At 47.5% G+C, this 17,185-nt stretch overlaps 1 long non-coding RNA gene across 1 annotated transcript; it reads left to right on the top strand.

Annotated features, from left to right (window-relative positions):
• The first annotated feature begins 6,914 nt into the window (after positions 1 to 6,914).
• On the top strand, positions 6,915 to 14,172 carry LOC125283426 (uncharacterized). Its single transcript, XR_007191268.2, has 3 exons — positions 6,915 to 7,004; positions 9,624 to 9,866; positions 12,849 to 14,172. It is a non-coding gene; the product is annotated as an uncharacterized LOC125283426 (long non-coding RNA).
• The last annotated feature ends 3,013 nt before the right edge of the window (positions 14,173 to 17,185 follow it).

Below are 17,185 nucleotides of genomic sequence, written 5' to 3'. Positions count from 1 at the left end.
GTACTGATCTGGGGAAAGCCTGCATGCAGGAAATCACTTCTTATCAGTCCCTGAAGCTTTCCCGGTCTTTGCTGCTGTTTGTTTATATTTTAATGCTCTAAGAATAAAAGAGATGTCGATTTCAAAGTTTAAAGCAAGGCACAGAAATGATACGACCCTTTTTAAGGTCAAGTAAGCCAGTCCTGGGAGCAGGGTTTGATTGTCATCTCTGCATCAAATTAGTGGCTTTTAAAGATGCATTAAATTGTGCCTTTGATCTGATCATTGCCTTTTGCAGTGGTTATGCCTTCCTGTTGGAACCAAAAGCCACCATTACTTCCTCCAGCTTAAAGAAAAGCGAGATTTCTGAGGAGCTCAAGTTTAGGAAATGACAACTCACCCAGACTTGGGTTTAACGTGACTATGTTGTTCTTGATTTTGGGTTGAGGACAATATCTGGCTCCCCTTCTGAACTTAATTCCTTTTTTTTTTTTAATATTTTATTTATTTATTTGACAGAGATAGAGACAGCCAGCGAGAGAGGGAACACAAGCAGGGGGAGTGGGAGAGGAAGAAGCAGACTCATAATGGAGGAGCCTGATGTGGGGCTCGATCCCAGAACGCCGGGATCACGCCCTGAGCCGAAGGCAGACGCTTAACCGCTGTGCCACCCAGGCGCCCCTGAACTTAATTCCTTTTATCTGACAGAAAAAAAAAAAAAAAAGCCTACGCTCTCTGAATTTCCCTCTTCACCACGGATTCCTGGAAACAACTAAACTGTACGTACAGAGACTATCAAGTTCATTGATTTGTCTCGTCCTAGCTCCCAGTACAATTATCCTGCCTTCCTTTTAAGTGGTTAGAGGTGACTCTTTTTTCTTTATTTTGACATCGTTGCCCACTCTGTGTCATAGTATTTCAGGAAGGAGTGTCTGTAGATCCCTTTGGGGGAAATGAGTAAGTAAATAGGTGAATTATCAGATTCTTAACCTGAATCCTATGAAATTGACTTTTCGTGGGTCAAAAATAACTGAATATAGGCAATTTCATATGCCACAACTTAGTGTTGATGGGGCCCTGAAAAAGCCACAGGAAAAAAAAAAACAACTCTCCCAGTTTCTGGACACAGGTGGGCGGCAGTGTTGCTAGGTAAGAAATGGTCCCCAGACCCCAGCAACCCCTGGGGGTGGTAGAATTTAAAGGTTTTGCAGTAGGTTTGAGATATGCGGTCTTGCATGGTGAATGAGCCACTTTCATCTAAAGCAAGTGCTATTCTTACTCAGGAGTTCTCACCCTTCTGCATCGCCCAGAGAGTTTGTTAAAAATGCAGATGCCTAGGGGGGTACCTGGGGGGCTGAGTCAGTTAAGCATCTGCCTTTCATGATCCCAGGGTCCTCGGATGGAGTCCCACATTGGGCTCCCTGCTCTCCGAGGGGAGTCTGCTTCTCCCTCTCCCTCTGCCTGCCGCTTCCCCTGCTTGTGCTCTCTCTCCTTTCTCTCTCTCCGACAAATAAATAAATAAAATCTTAAAAAAAAAAATCCTCAGCACAGCCCTATGAAGTAGACACTATTGCTATTCTGTACTCTATACATGGGAAACATGCCCAGGGAGGTTAAGTGACCTGCCTGAGGCCACGCCCAAAGTTTGAACGCAAGCAATTTGGATGCAAAGCCAACTTTCTTTCTTTTTTTTTTTTTTTTTTTAAACCCCAGCACTGCTCATCCAACACGGTTTTTTTTTTTTTTTTAAAGATTTTATTTATTTATTTGACAGACATAGAGACAGCCAGTGAGAGAGGGAACACAAGCAGGGGGAGTGGGAGAGGAAGAAGCAGGCTCATAGCGGAGGAGCCTGATGTGGGGCTCGATCCCATAACGCCGGGATCACGCCCTGAGCCGAAGGCAGAAGCTTAACCGCTGTGCCACCCAGGCGCACCCAAAGCCAACTTTCTTAACCACCATCTCCCAGATGGCCCTCACCGCCCCCCCCCCCACCTTGCCCATTCATTCCAGATTTCCTGAATGGGCCTGTTCTCTTTTCCTGGCCTTGTGGAATGAATGGCACAAGGTCCCTGCCCTGGAGATCTGACAGTTTCATGCCACACACAGGTGAGTAAATGGACAGTGGATTTAATCCTGAATTCAACCTTTCAAATACCATGCATTCACTGGAAATAATGTTTTCGTCACATACTTAATGATATGGGGCAATGTTTATAACAGGAAACTGAATTTTCATTACAAAAACAGTACCTGTTCAATATAACATATTCAAACAATGAAGAAATAAAAGGTTTTCCTCCCGTTTTCCTATTCCACCTTGCCAGACGTATGGACACTATTGACATTGTGGTGTATATCCTTCCGGACATTTCTCAATGCAGATACAAATATAAAGTAGGTTATGGGGCACCTGGGTGGCTCAGTCACTAGGCCTCTGCCTTCTGCTCAGGTCATGATCCCAGCGTCCAGGGAGGTGGCATCCCATATCAGGCTCCTTGCTCAGTGGGGAGCCCGCTTCTCCCTCTGCCTGCTACTAATTCCCACCACTATTAGGGAAAAAGTCCTCTCTCTCTAAAAACAAGGCAGATGAATTTTTCATGTGAAACAGATCACATCAAGAACACCTTTGAGGACAACCCTCTCAGGTCCCCTCCCTATTTGGGAGCTTTGTACTATTGCTCAATAAACTTTGCTTTGCTTCCCACCACCAACAAAAAACAAAAACCACATTTGACTTTTTCCCTTCTAGATTTCCAAGCCAGTTGACACACGTATTCCAGATGCTTTGGTTAAGCAGAGATGTTTTCCTGGAGGCTCCCACACTTGGTGTCATCTCTCTCTCTCTCCAACACACCTACTTGAAGGTGGGCTAATGTCTGCTTAACCTCCGGGAGGCTTGGGACCGTCCATTTCCACAGCCTTAGTACCTGTGTGAGTGCCACGCCACCGGGGAGACGCGCAGCTCCCAGTAGCAAACCCTTGAGCCGTGTTTCACTTTCTCCCTCACTGCAGGCGGCTACCAGGGGTTGCCTGGAGACAGGGGGTGGGGAAGAGTGGGAGGGAGGGTCACAGAGGACACGAGGACATGAGGGGGTGACGGAGATGCTCACCCTCTTGATCATGGCGGTAGTGTTGCAGGTGTATATATATGTCGAGCTCACCAACAGGTACCCTTAAAGTGTGTGCCATTTATTACACGCAGATTATCCTTCAAACGGAGGAACTACCACATTTGAACGCACATCGAGCACCGTGCTCACTGCCTTATATAACTCATCTCGATGAACTCAGTTCCACCTCACAGACAAGGAAACCAAGGCTCAGGAAGCGAAGGCCACGTGGCTGAGAGCAAGTCCGTCTTACTTCAACCCCCTTCCCTTCCTATGCTTGGTGGAGAACAGCGTCCCCTGCCCTACACGACTGGCCTTTGAACGACACGGGTTGGAACTACGCAAGTCCACCTATGTGTGGATTTTCTTTCAATAAATATAGCTCAGTCCTGGAAACGTGTTTTCCTTATGATTTTCTTCATAGCATTCTCTTTTCCCCTAGCTTACTTCGTTGTGAAACTACAATATACAGTGTAAATAACATACAAAATATGTGTTAACTGACTGTGTTATCGGAAGGCTTCCAGGCCACAGGAGGTTACTGGTAGTTAAGTTTTGGGGGAGTCAAAAGTTATACGCTGATTTTTTACTGTGGGGGGGTGTCAGCGCCCCTAACCCCTACGTTCCTGAAGGGCTAAATGTAAACATGGCTCATCTCCGCTATCGATCGCCCCAAGCTAAGTACTTCACACACATCAGCTCATTTTATCATCACAGGACTACGACATGGACAGTTTGTGTCTGACCCAAGGCAGACAAGTAGACCTGGGATTTGAACCCAATGAATCTGAGGCCAGAACCACAAGCCCTAAGCGTGAGACGGCCTTACTGATTTCTCCTGAGAGCCCTTCTTGAATACAATGCTTGTCCACAAATCTTTGTCACAGTGTCTGATTCTGAGCAAAGTGGCCTAGACAGCATGAGGCCAGGAGGCTTTCCCCTGAGCACAGTTATCGCAACCAACAAGAGGAGGGGGGACACCTTCTGGGGGCAGAGTCACTGCCATAAATCAGAAACACAGCATCTTCAGACCAAAGGATGCTCTGTGAGAAGCAGAGTCCTGGGATGGGGATGGCGATGAGAGGGGGGCGGAGGGGGGCGGAGGGAGGGAGGGCTTGTTGCAAAGCTCACTCTGGAATCCTGAGCAGAGGGTCTTTCCCTAGTTCCTCCAGCATCGTAGACTACCTCAAGGGGCCAGCTCCGCCGCTGATCAATTTGGCAATTTCAAATTGTCCCCCAACCCCACTGTGGTTCAGCCAGGGGGCTGGGAGGGGGAAGTTTGATTACAAAGGAGGAGACTCATCTATCATTCACACCACAGCATTCCCTGGGCTCCTGCTCTGGGCCAGGTATTGTGCTCCACCCTGGAGCAGTCCAACAATGAACAGATGTAGCCGCCTGGTCTCGGGGAGCCCGGGAGACAGCCCCAGGAATGAGCCATGTCAACCACACAGTGATTTGATGGAGGAAAGCACAGGGTGCTATGCACGTGAGATGAGGGGCATCTGACTCTCTGCTCCTACAAGTTCAGTCCATGGACCAGCAGCACCGGCATCCCCCCAGGGAACCTGTTAGCAATGCAGAATCCCGGGCCGCACCCCAGACTCATTGACTCAGAATCTGCATTTTCTCAAAGTCCCACAGTGATCTGAAGGCACATTAAATTTGAAGAGCATTAATCTAATGGAATCAGGGCCAAGGCAGGCTGAGGCACGGTGTGTGTGTGTGTGGGAGGAGGGGGGTGGGAGTGGGGGGCGGTGAGAGGGTGTCAGAGAACGTTGCCTAGAAATGACACCTGAGCTGAGCGAATGCATAGGAGTCAGTCAGGGGTGGCAGACCGTGGCTGGGTGCTCTGCAAAACTGCTTCTTCCTGTGGGTCTGGACCACATTCCTAGCTTCCCTTGAGGGTGGCCACGGGGCTGGGTTCAGGTAGAATGTAAAGAGAAGCTTTGGGCACCATTTGCAAGCCTGGCCCAAGAAAACCTCCAACGTTTGATCCTCTCCTTGCTCTTCCCCTGTTGGCCATCCAAACAGAGAGGACGCCAATGAGGTCAGAGCCACAGGAGGGACAGAGGGACGGAGCCTGGGTCCCTGATAGATGGTGTGGTGCAATAGCCAGGGACTCCCCACTGGACAAGGAAATACAGAAAAGCCAGAAATACAGTTCTACTGTGTTAAGCCCCCGAGACGTGGGGGTTGATTTACACGGTTGTCCTCTCCCCACTAATATAACAGGCAAGGAAGGAGGGTGCCTTTTTGTTTATCTGTTTGTGGTTTTGGAAGGTGATCAGAGGTAGGAACAGGCTGGATCATGAGAGAGCTGCATGCTAAGAAATCAGGATTTTCAGTGATTTTCTTAAGCTTTGGGGGGGGGGTTGGAGTCAGAGACCCCCTACTAGCACCTGATGAAGACACTCTTCCTCCCCCAATCCACTCAAACAATTTAACAGACGATTTCAGAGGATTCTGTCTCTGAAGCCCATTCGGGGATACTCTGGTGCTGCATGGGAACCAGATTAGGAAATACTTTGGGTGATGGGGAGCCGCTTGCAAGAGGGAAAGTCATGTCAAATATATCTAGAGAACACTTTCCTAGCAGTCAAGTAAGGGTTGGTTTTTTTTTTTTGGTTTGGTTTGGTTTTTTAACTCATGAGAATCCATTTTCGATTCCATGGTGAAAAACAATGAGAAAAGCAACAGAGACACATCACTACATACCTGTTAGAACAGCACAGACAACGCCAAATGCTGGCGAGGACACGGAGTGATGGGAACTCACCTACTTTGCTGGTGGGGATGCACACAGTAGCACGGGCACTTGGGAAGACAGTTTGGAGATTCCTCACAAAAGGAAATGTCCTCTCGCTCTATGATCCAGCAGTCTCACTCCTTGGTATTTACTACAATGCGTTGAAAAGGGATGTCCGCCCGAAAACCTGCACACAGATGTGGAGAGCAGCTTTACTCACCATCGCCAAAACTTGGAAGCAACCAAGATGTCCTTCAGTAGGTGGTGAATGGACAACCGTACATTCAGATGATGGAACATTATTCAGTGCTAAAAAGAAAGTAACCAGCCATGAAAAGACACGGAGGAAACTTAAATGCACATCACGAAGAAGTGAAAGCAGCCAGACTGAAAAGGCTCCATACTGTCTGATTCTAACTATGTGACATTCTGGAAGAGGCAAAACTACGGAGACAGTAGAAAAGATCAGTGATTGCCCTGGGTTTGGGGAGGGATGAATAGGGGATTTTCAGGGCAGTGAAACTGTAATGATGGACCCAAGTCAGTATGGGTGTGTCCAAACCCATGGAATGCACACCACCCAGAGTGAACCCTGATGGAAATGACCAACTCTGGGGGACGATGATGTGTCCACAGAGGCTCACCCATTATAACAAATGCCCCACTCTGGCGGGGATGTTGAGAGTGCCCCTGCAGGAGTAGGGGCAGGGAGTGTATGAGAAATCTGTAGCTTCCCTTCACTTTTGCCGCAAACCTTAAACTGCTCTAAAAAAAATAGTAATAGAAAGCAGGATTCCCTTCACAGCTAATCTGGCTGGAGCAATCTAGTCGAGAAGGCCATGGACGCCTGCATTTGTCCGAGCGGGGCCCTCCGTTCTTCTGAGTTGTCTCTTCTATTTACCTGGTAGCGCAGGGACAGGAGAGTCTGACTTTTCAATGTCAGCGGGGACAAGCGCCCGGCTCCTCATCGCCGCCTACCTGTTACCCAGCGGCTCTTTTCTCCCCGTGGCCACTAGGGGGTGCAAGGACCACGGGCAGCTGCCGGACCTCGGCGCTGCCCGGGCGGCGGGAGTCAAGGCCCGAGAGGAGCGATCAGCCCCGGAAGGCCCTCCCTGCGGGCCCGGGGAAGCCACAGCAGGCTCTGGAAAGCCCCGGGACTGCAGGTACACACTCCCGGGGCCGAGCCTGCGTTGGCGGCTCCTCTGGCCAGGCTGACTGGCAGTGTGGGGTGGCAGTTCCCAGACACCGGAGCAGCACCCTCTGGGGTCCCCTCCCTTCTGCCTTCCTGAGCCCGTGACCCCAGAAGCAGCCACAGGGCAGCCTGAAACCCTCCCGGCCCCGTGCAGACAGTCTGGCTGGGTCTGAGAGCTAGCACGCAGGTCCATTACGGGCTAGAATAACCCTGTAATGGATCGGGCCGCGCTTCCTCTCTAAGTCTCGGTTTTCACTTACTGGAAGACATCCTGCTTCTCCTCCGGTGAGTCTTGAGGAGCACGCGGAGGGGAAGCGCCGGAGCGCGGCTCCGACTTGGCCTGAAGCAACATGGCGGCCCCCACGCGCGGCCGAGGCAGCGACGGGGCCAGACTGAGGGGCACTGAGGAGAGTGGCGCCTGGCCCCGGAAGTGTCAAGGCCTGGGGCTCTGGAGGTGGACGGACTGGGGTTCGTACCCAGCCCTCCCATCTACCAGCAGCCCTTGCGCCTTTCCCTCCGCGGGCCTCAGTTTCTCCATCCTGAAAGTGGGGGTGACATTCAGGACAGTGATAGGAGATCATGGCTCCCCAGCACTCCGCACAGCAGGGCCTCAACTCAGGGTAGCTAAAATTAGACGGTGGCTTAAAACAACCGTGTTATTATCCCTCCGGTTCTGTGGGCGGACTCGGCTGGCGGGGCTACTCCGCGGCTGGTCTCGCCTAGGGTCTGCCACGCTGTTGGCGTCTGGCGGGCTGGGGGGGTCACCTGGAGGCTACAGGGGGGACCCTGAGGAGGCTGGGCCCCTCTCCTCTCCGAGCTGCCTGCCTCAGGGCCTTTGCTCTTCACCAGCTTCCTCCGGCAGGACCGCAGGGCTTTGTCTGCTGCATCTGGGGCCTCCCCAGAGTGCAAGGTGGGGCCGCCCGCCCTCCTGAGGCTTGGGTCTGGAGCTGACCCCGAATCTCATCCGTCACTGCCCACTGGTAAGCCCCAGGCAGCGCAGACTCACTGTTGGGGGGGGATGGAGCTCCCCCAGAGAGACGGCTCCCAGGGAACCACTGTTGGGGTCTGGACTGCACAGATGGTGTCCTAGCGTCCTGTGGCGGCTGGAACACATCACCACAAACTTAATGGCTTAAAATAACACCTATTTATTGTCTGACAGTCCTGGAGGTCAGAAATCCGAAAAAGGTCTCACTGGGCTAAATTCAGAGTGCACCCTGGATGCCTTCTTTTCTGGAGGCTCTAGGAGAGAATCCTTTCTCTTGGCTTCCCAAGCTTCTAGAGACATTCCTTGCCTTGTGGGTCCTTCCCCATCCTCAAAGCACATCTCCAACCTCTGTGTCCACCAACACATCTGTTTTTAATTCTCGGATTCTCCTGCCTGCCCTTTGAAGGCCCCTTATGATTACACTGGATCCACCTGAGTAATCCAGATATAACCTACCCATCTCAAGGTGACCTGATTAGCAATCCTGATTGAATCCCCACCCTTAATTTGCCCCTCACCAAGTAACATAACATCTTCATAGATTCCAGGCAGTAGGACGTGGACATCTTTGGGGGACGTTCTTCTGCCTACCGCAGGTGGGAAGAAAGACCCTTGGCTGATCTCACTACATTTCTTCCCAAACCGTTTTTGGAAATTCGATTTATCCTGAATCGTGTTTCAGGAAAAATGTGCTGCAAGCCCTTCCGTAAACACTCCCTTTGGGTTGTTTTCATTCAGCTAAGCATTGCCTGAGCTAGAAGCCCACTGTGCTAGAGATTGTACAAAACTAGATGAAGGAAACACTGTTCCCGTCTTTGAGAAGTTCACCCTCGTGGGCACCCCCAGCAAACCCTTTCCCTTTCTTCTGGCTCACAGCATCCTGACGTGCAGACTGAAATGGGCCCAGCTCCAGTGAAGCACAATTGGTTTGGGCCAGGGTCAGAAAACTATGGCTCACAGGTCAAGTTCAGCCTTCCACCTGGCTTTGCAAACAAAGTTTTATCGGAACAGAGCCACACCAATTCACCCAGTACTATCTGTGGCTACTTTTGCCCCTGCAGAATGCAATAGTTGCAAGAAAGTCTGGCCCACAAAGCCAAAGAAATTAACTCTCTGGCCCAATGTAGAGAAATTTGCTGACCCCTGGTTTATTTTATTTATTTATTTGACAGAGAGAGAGAGCTTACAAGCAGGTGGAGCAGGAGAGGCAGAAGCAGGCTCCCCCCGGAGGAGGGAGCCCTATGTGGGCCTCGATCCCAGGACCCCTGGATCATGACTTGAGCTGAAGGCAGATGCTTAACCAGCTGAGCTATCCAGGTGCCCCAAAAATAAAATCTTTAAAAATAAATAAATAAAATTTATTTAGAGATGTAGAAAAATTGCAAAGATAGCATGAAAAGTTCCCAGCTACCTGCACTCAGTTTCTCCTATTACTATCTTACATTAGTATGGCACATTTGTTAAAATTGATGAACTAATATTGATCCATTAACCAAAATCCAGACTTTATTCAGATGTTCTTAGTTTTTACTTAATGTCCTTTTTCTGTTCCAGGGTCCCATCCAGAATACCACTTTACATTTATTTGTCATTTTTCCTTAGATTCCTCTTAGACTTCCTTGTCTTTAATGACCTTGACAGTTTCGAGGAATACCAGCCAAGTGTTTGCAGAATGCTCCTCAGTTGGGATTTGTCTGATGTTTTTCTCATGAAGAGCCTGGGATGATGGAGCTGGCGAGGAAGACCACACAGATGAAGTGCCATTCTCATTGCATCAAATCGAGGATGCAGATCACCAACGTAACGTCTCATGTTGGTGTTGACCTTGACGATGACCTGGATAAGGTAATGTCTCTCAGGTTTCTCTACCGTCTGTGATTTTGTTCTTGTCTGTGATATATATTTTGCCCACCTTTATTGAGATATAACTGACAATGATATCTTAATGAGTGAAAAATGTTCATCTCAGGGTGTCTGGCTGGCTCTGTTGGTGGAACATGCAAGTCTTAATCTTGGGGTTGTGAGTTTGAGCCCCACATTGGGTGTACAGATTACTTAAAAATAAAATCTTAGGGGTGCCTGGGTGGTGTAGTTAGTTGAGCATCTGGCTCTTGGTTTTGGCTCAGGTCGTGATCTCGGGGTTGTGGGATCAAGCCCTGTGTTGGGCTCATCGTGGACTCTGCTGGAGATTGTCGCCCTCTCCCTCTGCTCCTCCCCCTTTGCTCCTCCCCCTGCTCATGCTCTCTTTCTCTCTAAAATAAATAAATAAAATATTACAAAAAATAAAATCTTAAAAAAAAGAAAAACGTCAGTCTCAGAAAAGGATGTAAAGTACAAATAGTTAAAAAATACACTCACACACACACACCCACACACCATGCATGTTATTTTTACCTGTCGGACATTGATTCGTCTTTCCTCTGGTAGCACCTTCCCCAATTTTCTTTGGGGAATGACCAGTCCTTCATTCTCAGCTCATGTGGTGTTTGTGGGGCTGATCCCATTCCTAGATTCCTGGGGTGGGCACCTGACCCAACTTAACCAGTCAGGGCACCCCATCCTTATAACGGTTCAGGAGTGGACATATGATCCAAGTGTGTCCAATGAGCATCAGCCCTGGAAAGAGATATTGTCCATCCACTGGCATGGCTAAGCTGGTAGGGTATGAGCTTGGAGAACCAGTGGAAACAAAGCAGAAACAAGAGACAGAGAAGGACTGATTCCTGACACGTTATTTGACGCATGTAACCGACTGTGCCCAAAGCTAGTATATTCCTTTTCAGTTGTGTGGGTCAATTCTTCTTCTCCTCTTTAAAAAAAAATTTTTTTCCTACATTTCTTTAGTTTTCTGTTGTGTTTGTCTATCTATTACTATCTATCATCAACTTAAAAAAAAAAGAACGAAATTTAACATTAATGCCCTACTATCTTCTGATAGGTGGTCCACATGCAATTTGCCCCAGTTGTTCCAATAATGTGGTTCTTGTCTCCAATTCAGGATCACGCGCTGCACTCTGCTGTTGGATCCCCAGTCTCCTTAAACCCACAACTGTTCTCCAACCATTTTTGCTTTTCATGGCACTGGTGTTTCTGTCCAGACAGTTATTTTGTAGAGTATCTCAATTTAGATTTGTAAAATTGGTTTCTACTGCTGAGATTCTTTTTTTAAAAGTTTGTTTGTTTGTTTGTTTATTTTAGTCGTCTCTATGCCCAGTGCGGGGGCTCAAACTCATGACCCTGAGATCAAGAGACACCTGCTCTTCTGACTGAGCCAGCCAGGAGCCCCTCCACTGTTTATATGCTGATGATATGTTTTTAGTGAGTGTACTTCCTAAGTGATGGTGTGTCCCTCAGTTCCTCACCAACAGAGGGCACTTGGTGTCGATTTTTCTCACCATTGGTAACGTTAAATTTGGCCATTTATTGCAGGTTGCATCTTCCAGATTTAGCCACCGTAAAGGCATCTTCTGTTATTTGTACTCGATAGGTAATCTGTGGGGTGAAACTTCAAGACTCTGTATACCTCTACCCCTACACACACATGGAGCTTTTTGTTTTATCTTTTATTTATTTATTTATTTATTTGTTTGTTTATTTATTTATTTATTTAAAGTAGGCTCCATGCTTAGGATGGAGCCCAATACAGGGGCTCGAACTCATGACCCTGAGACCAAAACCTGAGCTGTGATCAAGCGTTGGACACTTCACAGTGCTCCAGCACATACAGCTTTATAAAAAGCGGGTTTGAACTGGATATGTCCCTTGCCACCAGAAGAATCCTAATCATTATAGTGTATGCCAGTTACCGAAATTCACCCTTTTTATCTGCCCTGTGAAAATGGATCTGGGCCCTTGGAAACTTTGCTTCCTGGGCCAGATGGCAGCAATGCTTTGTCAGGAGAGAGCACCAGGAGAGACATTCCAGGAGGAAAGGGCTTTGCTTCCTGGGGCCGTGTGCTTACTTGGAGTGTGCCTGGATACTTCCCAGGGCCCTGTTCCTCCAGCGTCTGGGGGCTAGCAGCACTCAGCAGCCGACATCTTTGCCCAGAACCCTCCTTGAGGGGCTTATAGTAAAGTCCCTCCAGCTCCTGCAGCCCTTACAGCCTCTCAAATGTTAAATGTGTCAGGAATCATAAAATTCCCCAAATGACCAGGAATGCGAGGCTCAGGATATGGAATATGGTTTGATGACTCCTGCTACATTGTGTCTTTGGGAAATAGAAATATTTGCCAATTTGGGTCAGATTTGGTGGTAAATGATGTAAATTTAAAACCATGCCAGATCTTTAGGATCCCAGACATGCAAGGTGTTGTGTCCTGTCCCTGCTCCAGGCGGCTTTTGTGGCAAATAAGTGAGACTGTGTTTAGGACAGTGTCCAGGGCTGATTCTCCAGTAGGCACCACAGACTTTGGGCCTAGGCACCCTGATACTTTTAGGGGCCATGGAACTATTTTAATTTCATTTTAATATCAAGAAAAAAAGGACATAGGGGCGCCTGGGTGGCTCAGTCGTTAAGCGTCTGCCTTTGGCTCAGGGCGTGATCCCGGCGTTCTGGGATCGAGCCCCGCATCAGGCTCCTCTGTTGGGAGCCTGCTTCTTCCTCTCCCACTCCCCATGCTGTGTTCCCTCTCTCGCTGGCTGTCTCTCTCTCTCTGTCAAATAAATAAATAAAATCTTAAAAAAAAAAAAAAAAAAGAAAGAAAGAAAGAAAAAAAGGACATAATCCTACCTGCCTTGGTTTTGTCTTTGTACCAACACAGTCACAAAATGTAATATATATTTTATAAGGGAAGGGCCCATGAAAGTCTTTTTTTTTTTTTTTTAAGTAATCTCTACCCCCAGCGTGGGGCTTGAACCCACGACCCCGAGATCCAGAGTGGCATGCTCTGCTGACCAAGCCAGTTTGGCACCCCAAGCCCATGAAGAGTGTTACTGTGGCTCTAACAGTCCTTGGCACAGAATAAGCCTCCAGAAACGTAAGTTGTTTTATCATCCTCCTCATCGTTGGGGTTATTGGCAAGAATGGGCCACTCCTCCTTAAGGTGTGGTCATGAGAGAAATCCCTGAAAGACAGTCGTGGGAGTTGGGCTTTGATCACACACATCGTGACACTGGGGGCTGGGAAGGAGCTAAGTGGGACTGAGGGAGATTAATTTGATAGCAGGGATTGGAGTCTTGGTGGGTTGCCATAATCATTCCAGGGAACATTCTAAGAGGTGTCCGAGATTGGTGAAGGGCCTTAACCATGCAAAGGTAGGATTCATTCTCTCTGGAAAAAGTCCACTGGGGCACTCCTCTGATTTAGTAGTAAAGGGAAGTTAGAAGCACTGTCAGCCCAACACCTGCTCAGCAATCATCTGGAAAGCTCTCTCTTTCAGTATCCCGACTTTGTTATAGGCAAAATGCTATAGACCCCACTCATTACCTGCATGATGGCTCTCCTAGAAATGATTGGGATTTTATAAAAAAATAGATCTATTTTTATTTTAATTACTTATTTATTTTTAGAGACAGAGAGTGTGCATTTGAGCAGGGGGAGAGGGGCAGAGGAGAAAGAATCTTAAACAGGCTCCACGGCCAGTGGGGAGCCCAACACAGGGCTTGAACTCATGACTTTGAGATTAAGACCTGAGCTAAAATTAAGAGTCAGATGCTTAACCGACTGAGCCAACCAGGGGCCCCAACAAACATGGATCTATTAAACAAACAGCCACTACATGCCTCGTTTGTGCTGGGTAGCACATCACCAGTAGTGGGACAGAATTTAAAACACTGTCAAGTCTCTGCCCTTTGAGAATTTACATTCAAAGGAGGGAGTATGTCCCAAAGGAAACAGATAAACAATCAAAATAATAACAGATTGTAACCTGTGCTAGAAAATCAAGAGGAGGCTGCCTCTAGGAGATGGGACAGGGATGACTGGTTGTCTCTCCCATATCTCTTCTTTCTTTTAAAGTCATAGAGTCCCCCAATTTGTAGCTGGGCGCATGGCCATGCAACATTTCCTGGACTCCCTTGCAGCGGGCATGGCCATGTGACCGAGTCCTGGCTAATGATGGAAGCTGATGGGAAAGTGTCCTGAAGGAGCAGGCAGGTCCTTCTCGGGCTGGAAAGGCGAATGCTGGAGCACCCATCTTGACCCTGTAAGGAAGGCTATGCACAGCAGGGCAACAAGTTAGAAGGAGCCTGGGATCCAGACACCAGGAAGCCCCATCCCAGGTCTGGACTGCCCATGTTCAGACTGACAGGTGACAGAGAAATAAATACCTATGGTTAGAACCCATTTAAGGGGAAAGGGCTTACTCTAGGTTAGATAGTTCAGGAAGGCTTCCTGAAAGAAGGGGCATTGGAAGGGTGACATCCAATAGAAACATAATGTAAGACATGTATATAATTTAAATTTTTCTAAAAATGAAATGATAATAAATAATAAAATAAAATTTTCTAGTAGCCACATTTACAAAGTAAGTAAAAGAAAGAAAAGAAAAAGCAAAAATTAAAAATAAACAACAAAGTCAGAAGAAGCAGGTGAAAATAATTTTAGCAATATATCTTGCTTAACCCAGTATGTACAAAATATTGTCATTTCAATTTGTAATCGATACAAAAATTATTGAAATTTTATTTTTTTCTTAATGCTAAGCTTTTTGTTTTTTGTTTTTTTATGCGTGTTTTTCTGATTTTTCTCTTTGGAGGGAACCAGCTACTAGGTGTTTCAATTAGTCTTTCACCCTAATGCTCAGTTTTTGAAATCCAGTGTGCGTTGAATGCTTATAGCACTTCTCAGTTTGAACGAGCCCTACTTCAAGTTCTCAGGAGTCACACTTGGCTGACAGCTTCCACGTTGGACAGCCCATCTTTGGAGGGATAAAAGAGCCGATGAGAAAGGCTGCAAAGGCCTTTTTTTTTTTTCCTCTAACGTAGGCTCCACATTTGGCATGGAACCCAACACATGTTTTGAACTCAAGACCCTGAGATCAAGGCCTGAGGTGAAATCAAGAGTCACATGCTTAACCAACTGAACCCCCCAGGCACCCCTGCAAAGAGCATTGTAAGCCGAGGAAATCAGGCTGAGCGCAAAGGGCCAGGTTGAGAAAGATCAGGTCTGAGTTAATATAATTCTTCACTTGATGGGATCTTTAGCAAACACAGAATTGGCTCAGAGGTGGGGGATGGTGGCATGCTTTACTATTTCAAAAGCTCCCTGATACCATGCAGATTGCCCTCTCTTCCCCTTGTAAGTGCAACGCCAGGGTCCACCATAATGAGTGGTGAATCAGACTTTCTACGTTCAAATCTTTGCTCTGTTGTGTATTGCTGTGTGACTTTGGCGAATTACTGAATCTCTCTGTGCCGCAGTTTTTTTCATCCCTGAAGGGTGGATGATAATAATAGAACTTCTTTCAGAGGTTGTTTTAAGGAGCATATGTTGAGCACTCAGAACAGCACTGGGCCTGTGGGAAGCATCCTTTGGACACTGGTTATGGACTTAGAATTGCTTTCAGCTCCAAAGTTAATGATGTGCAAGAAGAAACAAGGAGGAGATGAACCTATTGCCAGCTGGGTTTACTGAGCTTCAGACAGGAGAGGGAAGAGGGGAGGTGAATGTTCCAAGAATGTAATTCATTTAAAGTCATAACATACGGAAGTGGGTGGTAGTGCAGATATGAAAGCAAACTGGAAAAAGCTAGCCAACAAGCGAAATCAACCAGGAAATAAATGGATATAGAAAAATAATGCCCATTATTTTTTGCCTCTCTGCTATGCATCAAGGTTTGGAAACTCGATGCCCTTAGGAGCTAGCTGGTTTTGCCAATAAGTGAAGCAGCCTGAGTGTAAAGATAGGGTGTTGGTAAGGTCTGTGGCCACACATTTCTCTGCTCAGCCAACTGAAGTCGGTACTAAAATGCATTACTCTGTTTGGCATAGTGGGTAAGAGCATTTACAATCAGAATCTCATGTGACCTTGGACAGGTTGCTTAAACCCTCTGTGCTAGTTTCTTCATCTGTTAAATGGGGATCATAGTAACAACTAAGAGCGGCACATGGGTGGCTCAGTCGGTTGAGCGACCGACTCTTGATTTCGGCTCAGGTCATGATCTCAGGGTCTTGAGATGGAGCCCTGTGTCAGGCTCCACACTGAGCGTGGACCCTACTTGAGATTTTTGCTCTCCCTCTGGCCCTCTGCTCTCTCGCGCTCTCTCAAAAAAAAAGTAACAATTTACAAAGGTGAATCACTTAGAACAGTACCTGACACTTAGACATTCAATAAGTATTAGCTATCATTATTATTGTCGTTGATGTTGTCATTAGTTGCATTGCAGAAATGGGGGTGGTGGGACGGGGATCCTCAAGCTAATCCTTATACCGGCATGATGAAAGGCATTAGCATGGAAGTCAGACAGTCCCAGAACCACCACTCAACCCAGTGACTCATTTGCATTACATAACATCTTTGAATTCAGCTTCCTCGAATGTAAAATGAAGGTAAGTATCTACATGCATCAATCAGATGTTTTTGTCTGGGAGGAACAGAAATTGATATGAACCATAAGAAAATGTATCATTTCACATAGCAGGGAGCCCAGAGGTGGGGTGTCCTCAGGCATGGCTAATCCAGAAACTGAATCTGATCCTCAAGAACCCAGGAACTTTCCTTCTCTATCCAGGCTTCACCTTCAGCCGAAGGTTGAGCTTCTTTTGTGGTCATTGGGTGGCTTGTCGTGGTAACTGAGGCTATATGCCTTGTTCATACCCAGTGAGCGGTGGAGAGCCCCTCTCTCCCTTACACCTCCCTTACACCCGCGGTGTAATTGGTCTCATCCCTACCCATGGATTGGGAAGTGACCAAAGCTGATTGGCTTAGGCCTGGATCCCTGAGCCAATCACAGGCAGGGAAATAGGATCTCGAAGTTGAGACCAATCAGAGCCCACCCCTGGAGTTGAAGGGGGGAGTGGGTAGGGCCTCAGCCACGTGGGTTGCAGTTGGTTCTGGATTTCAAGAAAATCCAGACTGGATGCAGAGTAGGCAATTCACAGTACCCCTGACCCTGCCTCCCGGGGTTATCGAGAAGATTACATAAGAAAACGTCCCGAAAGCATTAAGTATAATGCCTCACGCTTATTATTAAGCTTATCTGTGTTGTTAGTGGGAGCGAAATCG

Source organism: Ursus arctos, unplaced genomic scaffold, assembly GCF_023065955.2.
Source record: "Ursus arctos isolate Adak ecotype North America unplaced genomic scaffold, UrsArc2.0 scaffold_2, whole genome shotgun sequence".
Taxonomy (NCBI): domain Eukaryota; kingdom Metazoa; phylum Chordata; class Mammalia; order Carnivora; family Ursidae; genus Ursus; species Ursus arctos.
Note: the sequence above shows the minus strand (reverse complement) of the source record. Positions and strands in the feature narration are given on the sequence as shown.